Here is a 20,348-nt window from a genome sequence, read left to right on the forward strand (position 1 = left end):
GATATGCCTATTCTGGACACTTTCTACAAGTAGAATAATACAGTATATGGCCTGTAAGTCCAGGTTCTTTCACTTTCAAATCATCCATTTAGTTGCATTTTTCAGTAGTTCATACCTCCTTTTTGCTGAGTAGGATTTCCTTATATGGATATACTACATTGTTTCTTTCATTTGTCAGTTGATGGGCATTTTTATTGTTTCCAGTTTGGGCAATTATAAACAAATCTGTTATAAACAATCTGACACAGGCTTTGTGGGAATTTATATTTTCATTTCTCTGGGGTAAATACCTAGAAGTGAAGTTGAAGGTCATATGGTAAGTAGATATTAAACTTTATTAGAAACTGCCAAATCATTTTTCAAAGTGACTATACAAACGTGCATTCCCAAAAGCAGTGTATGAAAATCACTTCACTTGCTTCATATATTTGTCAGCATTTGGCATTTTCAATTTTATCTTTTTGTTTTCAGTTTGTCTTAGTTTTAGTCATTCCAGTAGGCACGTAGTGGTATTATGCTGTGGTTTTAATTTGCACTTCTCTGATTAACAATATTGAGCGTATTTCCTTCCATGTGCTTATTTGCAATCCTTTTATTTTCTCTGGGGAAGCATCTGCTCAAAGCTTCTGCTTTTTTAAAAACATTGATTTTGTATTGAGTTTTGAGAGTTCTTTATATATTGTAAATAACTTTACTTTTGTAAAGTAAGACCTTTATCATAGATGTATTTTGTAAATTTTCTGTCTATGGCTTGTATATATATTTTCTGGTAATGCCTTTCAAAAAACAGAAGTTTTTCATTTTAATGGATCATGTCCTAAGACATACTTGCCTATCTAAACTCACAGTGTTCTGTGTTTCTTCTAGAACTCCTAGGTTTTACACGTAGGTTTATAATCCAATTAAAGTTAATTTTTTTAATGAAGAAACTTATTATTTATTTTTTCTCACTATTGCCATTCCATTCTCAGTTTCATTGATTTTTTTCTTCTAAGTGTTGCCTTATCTATGCCCTGGATATTTTTATATTTTCTCTTTTTAATTTTACTTAATTCAAAATATTTCAAAATATTTACATAGACTTCCTTATCAACTTATCAGTTATTTAAATATATTGTTTAGTCCAAATATTTAGGCATTTTCTAGGTATCTTTCTGTTGTGGATTTACAATTTAATTCAGTGGTCATCAAAGAAAATGATTTCTATGGCTTAAATTATTTTAAATTTGTTAGGATTATTTTGATAACATAAAGTATGATCTAGCTATTAAATAGTCCATATATACTTGAATTGAATTTGTATTCTGCTGTCTTAGGTAGAAAGTTCTATAAATATCAAAGTCAAATTGATAATGCTTCAGTCATACATATTTTTATTTTCTATTTGTGATTTCTCAAAGGCGTGTTGAAGTTACCAGCTGTAACTGTAGATTCGACTATTTCTCCTTTCATTCTATCAGTTTTCACCTAATAAACTTTGAAGGCTTGTTAAGGACATACACGTTTAAGATCATTATGTCATCTTGATGAATTGATCTGTTGTCATAATGTTCCTCTCTATCCCTTATAATATTCATTTTTCTGACATACACTTCAATATGCCCATTCCAGCTATATTACTAAACAGTTATATCCCAAACTTTGAGTCTTACTAGGTGAATAATGTACCTGAAAATGCACTCCTCTCCAGCAGATCACGATCAACTCTAATGGATGTCAGGCTCTGATATGTGTTATAGTGGTATTATGCCGTGAATAGACATGTAGTTGCATACAATCCATTCTTCTAAGGGAAATCAGAGAAGGTGACACAAATAGATGATATTTGGGTTAGACTAAAAAAGAGCTATTTTATTGCAGACAAGGGAAGATAGATGTGAATGGGTAAAATATCCCTGGGATCAGTCTAACAGTTCCCTAAGATCTATAGTGGAAAGGCGTGAAATCAAGAACTAAGTCTGATGGTAAAATTTAGAGCCAAATAATGGGCATCCAGTGCTGTTTTTTGTTTTTTGTTTTCTGTTTTTTATTTTGTTTTTTTTTGTTTTTGTGTTTTTTTTGGAAACAATGTTACATATGTGTATATATGTAAGTTCCATGGCGATACAGAAAATTGATTTAGTTAATCATCGGAATGATTTGTTCAATCATCAGTAGATATGTGTTCAATGATGGTCTTATACTATACCTCTTGATCCAGATGTCACAAATGTTTTTACAAAATTGTTTTGTGGTTATGCATGTTAAGGCATAAATTCTTAAGAATCATTTGAGTACAAGTCATAAAGAATGGTATAAAATTCTCACATTTTATATCTTGGTATAGAAGCAACCTCTATGTACTGTTCTGTTTGTCTCTGCCTCTTTTTACCTCTTTAAACAAACAAGAATGGCATTTATAATGGTATGGAATATAATAAAAGTACTGCAAACTGAGGCTACAGAAGTTTTGTGGGCTTGTATGTATAAATCATTCAAAATAACTCATTGGGAAAATAGTTTCTTGGAATATCATAATATAGAAGTTAAAGATTTTTTGCTCAAAGGTTTCAGAAAAGGATGTTAAACATAGATTAATTTTTTGAAGTAGTTGAAATTTGAATTCCCATTTTCTATTTTTATTTGTGGTTAGCAACCCTACTCTGCATTTCTACTGTAGTCTTCTCCATCTCATACAATAGTGTGCCAGGTTATCTCTGCCCTTGTTGAAAACTAGAGGGGTCTATTTTCACTGATGTGCTATTGTTTCATCTAAATGACTAGAAGGGAGCTGGGACCCTCAACTCCAGTCATCTACACAAAATCGTATGATAAAGTTACTATGTTCCCTAGAGCTGTCAGCCTCTCTGTTGGTTAAAAGGAAGGCCCTGTGTTCTGCAATTTAGAAATGTTAATAAACTAAGGTTTTAAAAGCTAGATAAAATGTCATGATTAAGGTTTTATGTTAAGATTTTAATTTCCACTCTTCTATTCAATTGGCTTTCTCTTTAAAATTTTATTTTCTGCTTAAACTCCTGATTAAGACTTGTTTTCTTAAATTTTAATACGTCTAATATATGATTTTCAAAAGCCCACTAAAATTAAGTATGCCCTCATGACATTTTGCCTATAAACATAAATAGATGTTATTTATAGAATCTTAAAATGTGGGACAATATATCATATAGATAAATATGTTACACATTGCATATATTTGTCAAATATATGGAAGAACTAAATTTATATTGCTTTCAAGCATCTATATATCCTGAATTAATCAATACAGAAGTGATAACATTTATATACGAGAGAGACAATATTGCCTGGTATTTCTGAGCAGTGTTTCACAAGATGATTTGGGACTATCTACACACATCACTGAATAATATTGATGCACAAATTGGGAAAGTTAATCCCTTTAAAATTTTCTACCAATCTTTTTGTTATATCAGGGAACATATTTCATTTCGGTATTTAATAATTCTTAATGTTAATAATTCTTAATGTTCTTCTTGTAGGCTCCAGGTTGATTTCAGTTTCCCTTTTTATAGGTAATAATAGAAAAGTGAAAGTGACTGAATTAATTTTCCAGGATGAAAAAACCAGTATAGGTGATAGAAAATATAGTTGAGTCTGGGTCTGTCTGACTTCAAAGCTAGTTATTTACTGTATTTTTTCATTGTGTTTAATTTTATGACTACTTTCTATCTATGATTATTATTCTAAGTTCTATTCAGACAATGTTAGGAAGTTTCCATACTAGAAATCTTTATTTAAATAAAATTGTTAGTCTTTTGGAAGAAAAGATTAAGCGAATAGAATCAGTTGATCTAGGCCTAATTGCCATTACCTTTATTTGTGTATCCTCCCGTGCTCTTATTTGTGTTAAGATAGGATGACCCTCTATACCACTGGCTCCCAGGTTTCCATGTTAGTGGGTTTCTGGCTAGCTTTGGCCAATGAGTTATTGGTGGAAGATTGCAGGGGGAGATGTAAAAATACAACGGGGAATTTCTTCCCATTTTATTTTCCTCAGGTTGTATCTATCCCTGACATTGACTGTGTTTCTTTCATGGATTCTACAGATCAGGCCCACCTTGATTATAGGTTACATTAGGTCATACTATCACTGCCATTGGTTCTGGTAACCCGGGCCTCTCCTTTTGTCCTTCCACCTTGACTTTATGCTGCTGCTAATCTCTGGATAGACTCTTTAGTCTCCTTTTTACCCTCTAAGCTCTTCTGCCATATAGGGAACCACTCCTGAGTTCATATTTTCTCTATTTTAAAGGCTTGGTGCCATTTTAATTCAATAGAAATAATAATTCCCCTTATTTCCCATACAACAAAATGGCAAGAAGTGTGATGGTGGTTGCTACCTGGCAAACTCTATCTTAGTTGTTAAGTGTAAATTTTAAAAGAATAATCTTGGAATCCAATCTTGATTTTCCTACCTGTGCGACCACTGGAACATTATTGAACATAATTAAGTTTTCATCCTCTGTAAAAGAGAAATAACTATTTCTTACAGTAAATGTAAAGTTAAAAGAAGAATAAAGTGTGTGTATAGCATCTTGCACAATCATTAGCAGTTAAGAATTATACAATATTTTCTTTGGTTCTACTTCTTATTGTTACTATTATTGAGGTCTCTCAAACTGTGATTTAGGAACTTCCTTATAAGACCTTTTCCAATATGGAATCTTATAATTTTATAATAGGAATAAACAATGAAAACAAAGATTTTCTTTACATATTCCAAGTAAATAACACTCACAGAGCATATAACCATGGGCTAGCTGCTGTTCTAAGTTTTTTTTATGCATTTGATTCATTTAATTGTCACCATGATTCAATGGGGTAGGTATGCTTTTATTATCACGATCCCTATTTTGCATAAGTAGAAATAGAGACAAAAATTTTAAGTAACTCTCAAAATTCACAGTAAGTTGCAGAACATGATTTTGAATCCAGGAAACCTGGGTCTAGAACCGGTGCAGTAAGCATTCAGTTATATTGCCAAGCCCAAGAATTTTGAGGTGAAGTAAGCAGCAACATTCCATAAAACTTTTTAACCAACTGAAAAAACAATCTAATCTAACTTTACATCTGAAGAAATTATTTTTGGGTCTGCTTTTCTATGCTTAAGCACCAAAGAAAAGACGTTTAGAGCTCTTTTTCTATATTATTATTATTATTATTATTATTATTATTATTATTATTATTATACTTTAAGTTGTAGGGTACATGTGCACAACGTGCAGGTTTGTTACATATGTATACTGTGCCATGTTGGTGTGCTGCACCCATTAACTCATCATTTATATTAGGTATATCTCCTAATGCTATCCCTCCCCCCACCCCATCCCCACAATATGACCCGGTGTGTGATGTTCCCCTTTCTGTGTCCAAGTGATTTCATTGTTCAATTCCCACCTGAGTGAGAACATGGGGTACTTGGTTTTCTGTTCTTGTGATAGTTTGCTGAGAATGATGGTTTCCAGCTGCATCCATGTCCCTACAAAGGACACGAACTCATCCTCTTTTATGGCTGCATAGTATTCCATGGTGTATATGTGCCACATTTTCTTAATCCAGCCTATCACTGATGGACATTTGGGTTGATTCCAATTCTTTGCTATTGTGAATAGTGCTGCAATAAACATAAATGTGCATGTGTCTTTAGAGCAGCATGACTTATAATCCTTTGGGTATATACCCAGTAATGGGATGACTGGGTCAAATGGTATTTCTAGTTCTAGGTCCTTAAGGAATTGCCACACTGTTTTCCACAATGGTTGAACTAGTTTACAGTCTCACCAACAGTGTAAAAGTGTTCCTATTTCTCCACATCCTCTCCAGCACCTGTTGTTTCCTGACTTTTTAATTGTTGCCATTCTAACTGGTGTGAGATGGTATCTCATTGTGGTTTTGATTTGCATTTCTCTGATGGCAAGTGATGATGAGCATTGTTTCATGTGTCTGCTGGCTATATGAATGTCTTCTTTTGAGAAGTGTCTGTTCATATCCTTTGCCCATTTTTTGATGGGGTTGTTTGTTTTTTCTTGTAAATTTGATTGAGTTCTTTATAAGTTCTGGATATTAGCCCTTTGTCAGAGGAGTAGATTGCAAAAATTTTCTCCCATTCTGTAGGTTGCCTGTTCACTCTGATGGTAGTTTCTTTTGCTGTGCAGAAGCTCTTTAATTTAATGAGATCCCATTTGTCAATTTTGGCTTTTGTTGCTGTTGCTTTTGGTGTTTTAGACATGAAGTCCTTGCCCATACCTATGTCCTGAATGGGATTACCTAGGTTTTCTTCTAGGGTTTTAATGGTTTTAGGTCTAACATTTAAGTCTCTAATACACTTGATTTAATTTTTGTATAAGGAGTAAGGAAAGGATCCAGTTTCAACTTTCTACTTATGGCTAGCCAATTTTCCCAGCACCATTTATTTTATCGGGAATCCTTTCCCCATTTCTTGTTTCTCTCAGGTTTGTCAAAGATCAGATGGCTGTAGATGTGTGGTATTATTTGTGAGGACTCTGTTCTGGTCTATATCTCTGTTTTGGTAGCAGTACCATGCTGTTTTGGTTACTGTAGCCTTGTAGTATAGTTTGAAGTCAGGTAGCGTGATGCCTCCAGCTTTGTTCCTTGGCTTAGGATTGTCTTGGCAATTTGGGGTCTTTTGTGGTTCCATATGAACTTTAAAGCAGTTTTTCCAATTCTGTGAAGAAAGTCATTGATAACTTAATGGGGATGGCATTGAATCTGTAAATTACCTTGGGAAGTATGGCCATTTTCACGATATTGATTCTTCCTATCCATGAGCATGGTATGTTCTTCCATTTGTGTCCTCTTTTATTTCACTGAGCAGTGGTTTGTAGTTCTCCTTGAAGAGGTCCTTTACATCCCTTGTAAGTTGGATTCCTAGGTATTTTATTCTCTTTGAAGCTATTGTGAATGGAGTTCATTCATGATTTAGCTCTGTTTGTCTGTTACTGGTGTATAAGAATGCTTGTGATTTTTGCACATTGATTTTGTATCCTGAGACAGCTGAAGTTGCTTATCAGCTTAAGGAGATTTTGGGCTGAGACAATGGGGTTTTCTAAATATACAATCATGTCATCTGCAAACAGGGACAATTTGACTTCTTCTTTTCCTAACTGAATACTCCTTATTTCTTTCTCTTGCCTGATTGCTCTAGCCAGAACTTCCAACACTATGTTGAATAGGAGTGGTGAGCAAGGGCATCCCTGTCTTGTGCCAGTTTTCAAGGGGAATGCCTCCTGTTGTTGCCTATTCAGTGTGATATTGGCTGTGGTTGTCATAAATAGCTCTTACTATTTTGAGATACATTCCATCAATACCGAATTTATTGAGAGTTTTTAGCATGAAGCATTGTTGAATTTTGTCAAAAGCCTTTTCTGCATCTATTGAGATAATCATGTGGTTTTTGTCTTTGGTTCTGTTTATATGCTGGATTACATTTATTGATTTGCATTTGTTGAACCAGCCTTGCATCCCAGGGATGAAGCCCACTTGATCATGGTGCTTAAGCTTTTTCATGTGCTGCTGGATTCTGTTTGCCAGTATTTTATTGAGGATTTTTGCATCGATGTTCATCAGGGATATTGGTCTAAAATTCTCTTTTTTTGTTGTATCTCTGCCAGGCTTTGGTATCAGGACAGTGTTGGCCTCATAAAATGAGTTAGGGAGGATTATCTCTTTTTCTATTGATTGGAATACTTTCAGATGGGATGATACCAACTCCTCCTTGTACCTCTGGTAGAATTTGGCTGTGAATCCGTCTGGTCCTGGACTTTTTTTGTTTGGTAGGCTATTAATTATTGCCTCAATTTCAGAGCCTGCTATTGGTCTATTCAGGGATTCAGCTTCTTCCTGGTTTGGTCTTGGGATAGTGTAAGTGTCCAGGAAATTATCCATTTCTTCTAGGTTTTCGAGTTTATTTGCATAGAGGTGTTTATAGTATTCTCTGATGGTAGTTTGTATTTCTGTGCGGTCTGTGGTGATATCCCCTTTATCATTTTTTATTGCGTCTATTTGATTCTTCTCTCTTTTCTTCTTTATTAGTTTTGCTAGCAGTCTATCAATTTTTTTGATCTTTTCAGAAAAGCAGCTCCGGGATTCATTGATTTTTTGGAGGGTTTTTTGTGTCTCTATCTCCTTCAGTTCTGCTCTGATCTTAGTTATTTCTTGCCTTCTGCTAGCTTTTGAATGTGTTTGCTCTTGCTTCTCTAGTTCTTTTAATTGCGATGTTAGAATGTCAATTTTAGATCTTTCCTGCTTTCTCTTGTGGGCATTTAGTGCTATAAATTTCCCTCTACACACTGCTTTAAATGTGTCCCAGAGATTCTGGTATGTTGTATCTTTGTTCTCATTGGTTTCAGAGAACATCTTTATTTCTGCCTTCATTTCATTATGTACCCAGTAGACATTCAGGAGCAGGTTGTTCAGTTTCCATGTAGTTGAATGGCTTTGACTGAGTTTCTTAGTCCTGAGTTCTAGTTTGATTGCCCTGTGGTCTGAGAGGCTGTTTGTTATAATTTCTGTTCTTTTACATTTGCTGAGGGGTGCTTTACTTCCAATTATGTGGTCAATTTTGGAATAAGTGCGATGTGGTGCTGAGAAGAATGTATATTCTGTTGATTTGGGGTGGAGAGTTCTGTAGATGTCTATTAGGTCTGCTTGGTGCAGAGTTCAGTTCAATTCCTGGATATCCTTGTTAACTTTCTGTCTTGTTGATCTGTCTAATGTTGACATTGGGGTGTTAAAGTCTCCCATTATTATTGTATGGGAGTCTAAGTTTGCTTTTTCTATATTCTTTTAACTCTCATGTATATTTTACCTTTGAAAGTAGGTAATTCCTCTAGTAACAAGTAAATTTTAAGGTGAAATATTTGAGAAACAATCAATTCTCTAAAGAGGTACTCTGTTTTGGATAAAGATGTAGTTAACGCTACTTCTGTGCATTATGTTCATAGGATATTCAAGTTCTCCAGGAAATGAACATATCATCCATCCTTTAAATTGTATTCCACTGATTGTTTTCAGTGTCTGTTATAGGGCCCTAAAGCACAGACTGCTATAAGGTGAATTTTTGTCTATAAAGTGGTATTAATATGACATCTCTTTGGCCTTGTTTAATATCTCACTAGGGTCAGAATGTGAAATTATTTCTAAACGGTTTTCCTTTCACCAATAAGTCCTAACCTGAAACAAAAAATCACTGAAACCTAAATTCCATTTTGTGATTTGTTTTACTACTGTGTCATCAGAAAATATCATTTCCAAAAGGAAATCTACTTTATTTAAATTTGACAATAGTTTAGAATAACCTACAAGAAAATCTTTGATAAATTTTATAAAGATTATTATGCATCATAATTTTTCCTCTGAATATTAATTGCAAAGTTCTTTTGAAGTTTACAAGTAAATATGTATTCCTTCATATTGTATCAAATGAATTCTACCTAAATGAAATTATCCTCTTTCTGTGTGCTAAGCTTATTTCAATCTACACAGAATCAGTCCCCAGGAAATAGAAAATGAAGTTTAAGATTCCATTAAAGGACAAGTTCTAGGTGATCAAATGCTGACACATCTTAAATTAGAGACTTTCCTACTAGAAAATGCCTTTTAGAATCCCAGTTACTTTTTTTTTTTGAACACTTCAGTGTTATAATTTAAATTATCTTAATGAAGGTGAGGGGGTAGGAACAGTCTTCTTTGTTGCTTTTATGACTTCAAGTAACAGTTTACCATGCTTAAAAGGAAAAATTTTAGTTTTTAGGAAATCTGCCAAAGTACTGATTAAAATATGCTTCAGGATCCGGCAGACTTTGTCACTGCTTACTAATCTTTAAGAGAAGAGTAGGTGGTACAACTATTTCTAAATAGATAATTCCATTTTCCACAGGGTATATGTGTCACAACCTCCAACAATCCTCATCATTTGGCACAGAACTAAGCAATAACAATTATTTCTATAATTAATACTACTTGTTATAACTTGTGCCATTTGTTAAACACTTACTGTGTACCAGAAACAGAAGTAAGGCCTGGACATGTATTACCTCATTTAATCCTGGGGACAACTCACAATGCAGGTGCTGGTATAATATAAAATATTATAAATTATAAGATATACAACATTATTCCTTTATCTGCTCCTATAAGCAAGAATGTGTATACACAAGTTATTAACCAAGAAATTGTCTCCAGGATCTCCATACAGTTAAAAATAAAGCACATCACTGTGTGTCTAGTTTACTACTATTCGTGTCCAAGAGAGAAAAAAACACGTGCTTGATTTTGTACACACATAAAAAGTCTCCAGAAGCTACATGAGAAACGAGTTACATTATTGTTGTTGGAAAATACACGTTCTTGTCACAGGACCAGGAAAGATTAGGTACACAGATGCTTTGAAGAATGAGGAGTTACAGAATTTATTGGGCAAAAAGGAAAAGAGGAAAAACAAGGCAGCAAATCAAGAGGGGCTCCCGTTAACAGGCCCCCATCTCAGTTTGAATCCCAGGTTCCACACAGAAACAGCAGGGTCCAGGCTACTCCCCGCTGCAAATGACCTCAACTTGGGTGGGTCTACCCTATTCCCCCAGTGTGCAGACTTGTTGTAGCCAAGGATCCCTTTATACTTGGTTGTCTCATTATGCTTACTAAGAAGGGGGAAAAGGAGAGACGCCTTGCTTTTTTCCTTTTGTCCTTTTGAATTTTAAGCCATGCAGATGGATATATTTATAAAATATATAGATATATTCTAAGGAAAAGAAGGAATAGAATACAGGAAGCATCATTAGTGGAAACTTCCCTATGGGCCAGTCATATATTGATCACTTCATCCAAATTGTCATATTCAACTACAAGGTACATTCCAGTTGCCCTTTTTAAAGAAAGCAAGACATTGGGAAAGACTGAATTGTCTAGAATCAAATAACCAGTAAGTTACAGAGAATAAAGTTTAATCTGGGTCTATCTGATGTGAAGGCTTATGTCCTTTCTAACACCTTAGTTTATCCGATTACAGCTTTGTTTCAATGCATGATTATTTTATTATATAAACCTATTTAAGTGTGTACAGTACTCTGAAGTAAATTTTTTAAAAATAATAAACTGACAGATTGTTATATTGAATTAATTCAATAAATCCATCAAACCCATGCCCAATGTGTAGGCATGTTTTTCCAGTAGGAAAGCAACTGTTTGAAAGGTGAAATTAAATTACAGTCACAATCTTCTCTGGTCTATATAACATGAAACATTTTTATTGTAAATTGATGTGAAAACTTTGGATTAAAAAAATAGCTTAAAATGCTTACTCCTCAATTTTTTCTGATTTCCAGATTTCCTTTTTATAACTTAATAGTTTGTCCTAACTCTACATTTGGGATCCATTTATTTTTTTTCCCCCAAAGAAAAAATTTTTTAAATAAAGATTAATTGTAATTATCAATTTTCTCAAGTAAATCAAGTATATTAACTAAAACTTCTAGTTTTAGTGTGTGTGTGTGTGTGTGTGTGTGTGTGTGTGCGCATGCGTGTGTACCCTTTTCAGTTTATCCTCTTCATGATCAAAATCGAAACTTCTTTTTATCCTGTTAATGATGAATAGAAGGATAGAGCACGGAGAACACAGGCTTTATCTTCAGCTTCTACTATCCAATAAACTTAAAATACATTATTATAAATCTTTTTGCAGGGAAAGGAAAGCTTTTGCTTATGATGACTTAATGCAAGATATTAGATCAGAGAACTGAAGGGCAGAAGTGGGGAGAGTTGAGGGAATGGAAAATTCTTTTTAAATGTGCCTGCTTATTATGTTGGAAGTGTTCATTCTCTTTGTCTCACACTGTTTATCTCTACCTCGATAAACTGGTGCTATTTCTACTGAGATTTGATGGGTTTTGCTTTGTTTTGTTTTTTAGGATCAAAACAAAATATCCTATCAGTTTCCAGGTGGACAAACGATATGGATTATTTTCTGCTAAAGGCCATTTCATAATTTGATTATGGTTTCTGAAAAATAGAACTAGAAATCAGGAACACTGAAGAAATGGATTGCATTCCCTCAAATCCAGAAAATGTTAGTACAGAAGCAACATCTATTATTTTCCTTTAAGTATTTGTTTCTGATAAAGGGAAATTTTTCATGATAATGACTTTATTTCCCTTAGGAAAAAATTGTAGGTACAATATAATGACATTTGATACAAATCGATTTTTAAATGTGAGGCAGAGAAATAGTCTTTTTTGAAAGATATAATTTCTTTGTAATATACTTCCAAATTTAATTGAGGTTATTATTTCCTTTTATCTTTGTTTTGTTGTTGTTGTTGTTTACATTTTCTCTCTTCTTTAATCTAAATCTATTTATATATTTGGCCACTAGTTTGAGCCTTCTATTTTCTTATTCATTTATCATGTACCTGGTTAACGTTAAACAAGAATTTTCTCTTAAACATTTCAATGGTGTTTAAACCTGGTTGAAAATTATATCAAAGAATTTAGTCTAATTCAAAGCCCCTAAACATATATTCTTCATTAGCCCTAAAAAAAAAAAAAAAAAAAAAAAAGAAATTTAGAAGTACATTTTCAAAGGTTAAATTAGAGCAATTTAGTGGAATCAGCAATTTCCAAGGTTTCAAATTTAACTCTTTTGTGATAATCTAACTTAATGATTGTCTAAATTTTTTAATGAAAATTAGAATTAAAAAGCACAGATGGCCTCATGAAATCTTTAATATAGTGCCAAATACTAGGCAGTTAGAACCAGTGTTTCTCTGAAATTCTCCCTTTTCATCTACGTTTTCAAATTACTTTTTAAATACATAAGTAGTTTAGAGAAACAGTCTTCCTAAAATGTTTAAAAACATTACAAATAAAACTAAACCTTTTGATAATCATTCCCTGTCACATCTTACCTCTGCTGCCTCCTTACAATAACTATGGTTACACTTCAGTGTACCTCTAAGATTTATCTATACATTTATTTGCATAAATGTGTACACAAAAATATAAAGCACTTATATAAGGTTTTTCTATTAATATATTCCTATTAAAATTTGATTTTTACTTTTACTCAATATATTTTGGAATGCTTGTTACTTAAATCAGGGATTTGTCTGAATGTTGTAGTAAGAATTTCTTTTATTGGTAATCAACTTGTTAAACTTTTTCTTAGTTAATATAAAGATAACACTTAAAGTCTGGTATATATTTAAAGCTGTAACAACTATATTATAATTAAATATTATTTGTGCACATGTATTAACGTTTCTCTTGAGTACTTACCAAAGAAACTTAATAAGAAAAGGAGTAACTGGAACACGCAATATACTGCCTGATAGGAATGCAAAGTCACATAACCTGTTTTAAAAAGTTTAATTTCCCAAAAAATTAAATATAGATCATATTCATTTCACTTCTAAGAATTTACTCAAGGTAAGTGAAAACATGTTTACTCAAAGACTTGTACATAAAACTTTATAGCAGTTTTATACTTAATAACCAATACTGGAAAGAACCCATTAATTAGTAAGTGAGTGACTAAACTGAGTGCTATATGCAAACAATGGAATAACTTAGCAATACAAAGGGCTGACTGATAACATGTTAAAACATAGATGAATCTTAAAATTATGTTGTAAGAAGGCAAACTGTGCATGCCGTTTATTACATTTTTATAAAATTCAAACACAAATTAACCTGTACTGGCAGAAGCAGATCAATCATTGCCAGGTAATGAGGTAGAGGAGAAAGATAACTTATTAACATGAAGATACTTTTGGGGATGGTAGAATTTCCACTCTTTCAATTGTGGTGATTTCATGGGCATATGTGTATGTCAAAATTCATCAAGTTATAAAATACATGCAGTTTAATTTAGCTAATTACACATCACAGTTACAAAAAAAAACAAAAAAACAAAAACAGACTACTGTGTATAATATAGTTCCAGTAAATGTGAAAACCATGTGAAAAGAACAAATTTCTCAAAATCGATCCTAAAAAGAAATAGAAAACTTAAATAGACCAATAACCTTAACATAGTTGAAACTAACTAAAAATCTACAATTTCTTCAGTACCAAAGTACATTATTTTTATGTTGCTGCCGTAAGAAAACACAAACTTAGCAACTTAACACAAATCTATTGTACACTTCTGTAGGTCAGATGTGAATAGGTCTCATGGGGCTAAATCAAGATGTCAGCAAGTCTGTGTTGTATATTTTTGTTTGTTTGTTTGCTTGCTTGCCTTTCTGGATGCTCTAGGAGAAGATCCAATCCTTACTCATCCAGTTTGTTGGCAGCATTGTATTTTTTACGGTTGTGGTTTAGAGGTCCTTGTTTGCTGGTTGACTGTAGCCACAGAGATATCCCTGCCTTCCAGGTACTGCTCACATTTTCTGCCCACATTCCTTGGCTTTTGACTCTTTCCTCTACCTTAAAAGTAAGAAAATTTCAGTCAAGTCATATTCAGTCTTGTTCTATTTGGCTGCTTCCAAGTTTTAGCAATTATGAATAAAGCTGCTATAAACATTAATGTACCTGTAATTTGGGTACATACTAAGGAGTGTGATTGCTGGATTCTGTGTTAAGAGAATGGTTTCGTAAGAAATTGCCAACGTGTCTTTCCAGGTGAATGTATCATTTTGCATTCCCTCTAGCAATGAGGAGACATCTCACAAATTGGAGGGAGGGAGGAAGGGGTTATTTCTTTTAATTTTCAATAAATTCGTGTGGGTTACAAATCCCAAATATACAATTTTTATAAGGTTATAACTTATTTATCCAAGGCATTGTTTTCTATAGATACTGGTCACTTAAAAATAAGAAAATACTATTATTGATAGCTGGGTATGGGGTAATTTAGAAAGACAAAATTGCCTAGACAAAAATATATAAACTTCTTAAACTGCTCATGAGTGATAACTAATGTAAATTTGATCATAAATACTTTGTTCTCAGGTGAAGTCATTATTTTACCTATAAAATATTTTTATGGTTATAATTAGCTTTTTGTTTAGCTCACAACTATTTCAAATGAAAAAAAATATTTCTAATTCTTATTTAAAACTTACTGCTTTTGATGATGGGTAAATTATACATGAGTTTATTTGCTTCACAGTGAGAATATTAAAATATTCTTGCTCTCTAGCTTAAGTCAAAAGAAGAGTTAGCCATAACACATCATGCATTTCAACAGTTTTAGAATTAGGAAATCATTTGTGAAGTGTAATGTATTGGTGTAGTGAATTAATACTATTTTAAAAATAATGATTATTTAAAAAGTGACCCTTAACTGCTGAATTTATGTCCCTTTTTTTAGAGAATGCACAACAGTTTCCTCTTTTCTAGTAAATTATCCACTCTTTGTGAATGTTCCATGTTTTTGTTGACTGAACCAAATAACTGTGTGTATCTCTCTTGAGACACAAGGTTTTTGCAGATACAGAAGCCATTAAGATTTGTTCTATAGAATCAGATACCTTGGATTCAAATATTGGTTTAATAACACACATTATGAAAATTACTACCAAAAGTTTACTAAGCTTCATGTCCCCCAGCTGTGAAATGTGAACACTTAGCCTGTAGTTTTCTCATGGCTGAAGATTGGCTTGGAGCATCTATCTTGCTCAGTGGCACAATAGGGATATATAAATGCTGACTGCTCTTATTATAGTTATAGAAGTGACACATAGCACATAGTTGATGAATGAATAAAGGAACATACGGAAAGAAGCAGAAACACACATTATGATTGCAATGATATCTTTATATTTGAACAAAAACCCTCTACTAAAAGATTTTCTTTGATCTTCCATTTTCCAAAGGAAGTGAATAGACAGAGCTGGTAGTTTTCATCTTATGGAAAATACCCTTGCTATGACTTCATCAATTTTCCTCAAATTTTTCACTTTATACACTTTTTAAAGTGAACTCCCTCGTGCATATTTGCTGTTACTTCCTTCACACATTGGAACATTTGAGCCAACATTTGAATCAACTCAGAAAAACTCTGCCCACATAAAATATCAATGTAAACTGTATTAAAGTGCAATTTAGTTCTGGAATTGGGCATGTAAAATATACCCTCATATCCCACATAAGTTTTGAAGATGTTGACCATCTTCTTTGATGGCAAGAAACCCTCTGTCAGTCACCCATACCACGTCTCAAACCTCATGTGCAGTGTGGAAAATAAGTTCCCATTGTGCCATACTCCAAATTTCCTATCCTTTGAGGGCCCTGGCAAAATAGATTTTATCCCTCGCTATTCATGTGATAATACTTCCATGATTTCATTGAAGTTACCTCATAAAATATAATGATAAACAGAAGGTTACTCTTTCTTTTCTAGTGGGAATGCTTTATAAAAAGAAGTGTAATTTCCCTTGTGGTTTGGAGTACCATATGGCTTTTTCCCACTGGCTTTAGACTTTTTTAAAAAAGGACAATAAAGATTAGACTTATCCTTTAAGGTTTAAGAGACCCCCAAAATTATCTCAGCTTTCATCATCAGGCCACAACACATAGTTAATATATTATGCCCACTCTGAAGGAAGCTGAGATAAAATGGCAGTGTTAACAGGTTCTGAGAGCTGTCATGAGCATTAAATCAGGGTGTGGGTTGTTCAACAGCAGATTTTTTTCCTTAAATAGATTTTTCAACTGTCATAGGTTGAGCTATTTATATAACATTTGTAAATGCATGCTTATATGACTATATTTTCAAAAACCACAAAATGCCTGATCAAAGCCACCCCAGTTTGTCTATCACCATAAGTGGAACATACTGGCTTTTCTAGTGCAACTTACTCAAACTCAAAAGAAGTGTTTCTCTTATTGCTTTCAAAACAAGGTTTGACAGGAGCATCCCACATCCCTACCAGGCCAGAATTTCTAAATACACTTAAAGAAAAACTGCCTTGATTTGTGACAACACATTTTACCTTAACCACATGTATATATTTAAAAAGTTTGTTGAATTATTTACCACTAAAGCCTGAGTTTGCTAAACGAGGAGGCCTCTAAGCATTTACTCTTAATGTAGCATGCTCATGTTGGGAAGGAAAGCTCAGTTGCAGCATTTTATTTCATATGTCAAATTTCTACTATTCTCTGCCCAACCCTGACTCACTGTGGGTCATTAGACTCATTTCTCTGCTTTCTCACAAGATTCTGTATGCTCCTTGACACCTATTGCAAGACTGTGGTTCTTAGACTCTTCAATCCATGTTATATTATCTAATGATCACTTTGGCTCTTCTTTGGCTCTTGATGGCACTGTAAAATTATTTTCTAAATTTTTTTCTTTTATACTTTCTTAATTGAGATAACATAATATTTCCATCTTTGCCATTTTTAAGGATACACTTCAGAGATACTATATTTATATTCTTTCATCCCTCCCTCCCCACTAAGACACCCACTGAATCTTAAAAGCCTCATGACAGATATCTCTTTGTGCCATTGTCAAAACTTCGAATTTTGATGATGGTACTTAAACTGTGCCTCACACCTTCTCTTGGTAGGCTAGTATATTTTGAGACAAAACCAATACAAATAAGTGCCCAGACATAGGAATTTATATTTTGCAAAGGCAGGAACTCACCCTGGGCTTTGTGACATCATTAACAATGTGCAGCAGTACAATACACATAAGTAAAGCTTAATGAACATTTATTAAATCAATTAGAGTAACATTTGTCCTACGGGTTAAAAGTTTGACTAATTCACAGAAGAAAAAAAATATTTTACATGTTTTCTATTGCAAATATAGACATACCTATATTCCCTATTAATATTCTTTTTCTTGGGAATGAGAAAACAAGAAAAGTATCAGGCTTTCATACTTTCACATTTATGTGTCAAAGACATTCATCTATACCCATTACCTTAGGATAAGGAAAAAAGTAACAAAAGAAAAAAAAAAAAAAACCTCATTTTAGAAAACAGCTTTAATTTTCATTGGTTTTACTCCTTAAATCCAGCATGAATTCAGAGTATGTTAGGGTCTGAAGAGAAACAGAATATTAGCTTTTCAAACCACTGGAGTATTATGTAATTCAGAGAAAGTGTAATTTTCAAGAAAGCCCTAAGAAAACAGTGTATCAGTCTCATAATAACATGTTACTAAAGAGGAGTAAGTTTTGCACTATCGCTAACAAAATGGAAGGCACATTATTTGAGATCCTCAAGACTAAATTAAAAAATCAGAACTTTTAAAAATGTTGAATAATTTGGGAAATTAAAGACAAAATAATGTTAACTGATATTGGCTATCTAAAACACTTTAAGTTGTTCATTTTCATGCCAGTAATGATATTTATTAATGATTGGAATTGACTTTATTTGAGCAAATATTACATGAGCTATCAATAATGGTCCTACTGATTTAAGTCTGAGCTTAAGTTACACAATTATGGTTAGCTTAAAAAGCAATATATATGTATGTATACTCGCATATATAGATATATATAAACATATATAAGATTTACCAAATTTATTTTCTGTAATTTAGTTAAGAACCACCCTGAGACTTACAATATGTGAATAACTTAATCTTCTGTTTTTAAACTTTAACGTTCAAAGCATTTTTATTCCGATATTTAATCCATTTTCAATTCATTAAGTATCTATGTGAAGCACTGAACAATGCTTGTCACAGTGGAGGCACTCAGTAAAATATATGTATATGTAACCGAAATGCAGGTTTAGCCACACACAGCTTGCAGAGGACAATTAACAAGAGTGGGGTGTGGTATAAAGACAATGAGTTTATTCCAAAGCTAGCTTATGGGAAGAAGTACAGGCTTCTTAAGGGTACCATTTTGCTTTTGGAGCATAAAGCAGGTGGCTTTAAAAGGGAGCGAACTAGTATGAATGGCATACAGAAGAGGAAGAAAGCAGGTGTGGGGGTCTGCATACTCGCTTCTGTACCTTACCTACCAAGCAGTTGAGTTGGCATCTTCATGGGCAGAACTAGGTTGTAAAGGTGCCCAACACTCTCCAGGGGGAAAGAGTTCAGTAAAGAGCATACTTTGGGTTATAAATGGACTGTTGACCCTTAAGGTAGTCTCTTGGTTGGAGAGTTCTACTCTGAAGCTACTAAGCACATAGTTAAATGAACTTGTCCTGTAGGGAGTATCTGGTGAAGGGGAGATAAGACTATAATTGCCTTTCTAAATGGCTAAATAGGAAGTGAAAAATAGGGGGAAATGGAGAAAAGATAAGAAAAAAATAATAAAATGTTATCTTTTGCTTGGAAATGTGGGGATAATTTGTTATAAATATATAATTGCTATGGTAAAAGTATATAGAGTACACAAAAGAGTGGTCAAATTTAGGCATCAACAAAGACTCCCTCAATGTGTTTATTTTGTGACTTATAAAATGAAAATGTATGCTGTTAGAAATTAAAAGATGGTCAAATAGATCAAATGGCTGAGAGTCCAATATATCAATCAAAAGTACTTTGCACCAAGAATGGCAGCATATAAACACTAGGGAATTAAAAACCAGTATCATACCTATGGCAATATGGCATAGGAGCTTAGAGCAGAAGTTAAGAGACAAAATGTCTCTTAGAGCCCTGGGTTTGCCATTTACCCTGATGGCAAATTTATTCAACATACTTGTGCTTCAGTTTCCCCATATGTAAGATGCTAAAAATTTAAGTTCTGGGATACATGGGCAGAATGTGCAGGTTTGTTACATGGGTATACATATGCCATGGTGGATTGCTGTACCCAGCAACCCGTCATCCAGGTTTTAAGCCCCGCATGCAATAGATATTTGTCCTAATGCTCTCCCTCCCCTTGCCCCGCACCCCCTACAGGCCCCAGTGTGTGATGTTCCCCTCCCTGTGTCCATGTGTTCTCATTGTTCAACTCCAACTTGTGAGTGAGAATGTGGTGTTTGGTTTTCTGTTCCTGTGTTAGTTTGCTGAGAATGATGGTTTCCAGCTTCATCCAAGTCCCTGCAAAGGACATGAACTCATTTTTTTTTATGGCTACATAGTATTCCATGGTGTATATGTGCCACATTTTCTCTATCCAGTCTGTCATTGATGGGTATTTGGGTTGTTCCAAGTCTTTGCTATTGTGAATAGCATTGCAATAAACATATATGTGCATGTGTCTTTATAGTAGAATGATTTATAATCCTTTGGGTATATACCCAGTAATGGGATTGCTGGATTAAATGGTATTTCTGGTTCTAGATCTTTGAGGAATTGCCACACTGTCTCCCCAATGGTTTAACTAATTTACACTCCCACCAAGAGTGTAAAAGTGTTTCTATTTCTCCACACCGTCTCCAGCATCTGT

Source organism: Macaca nemestrina, chromosome 10 (assembly GCF_043159975.1).
Source record: "Macaca nemestrina isolate mMacNem1 chromosome 10, mMacNem.hap1, whole genome shotgun sequence".
Taxonomy (NCBI): Eukaryota; Metazoa; Chordata; class Mammalia; order Primates; family Cercopithecidae; genus Macaca; species Macaca nemestrina.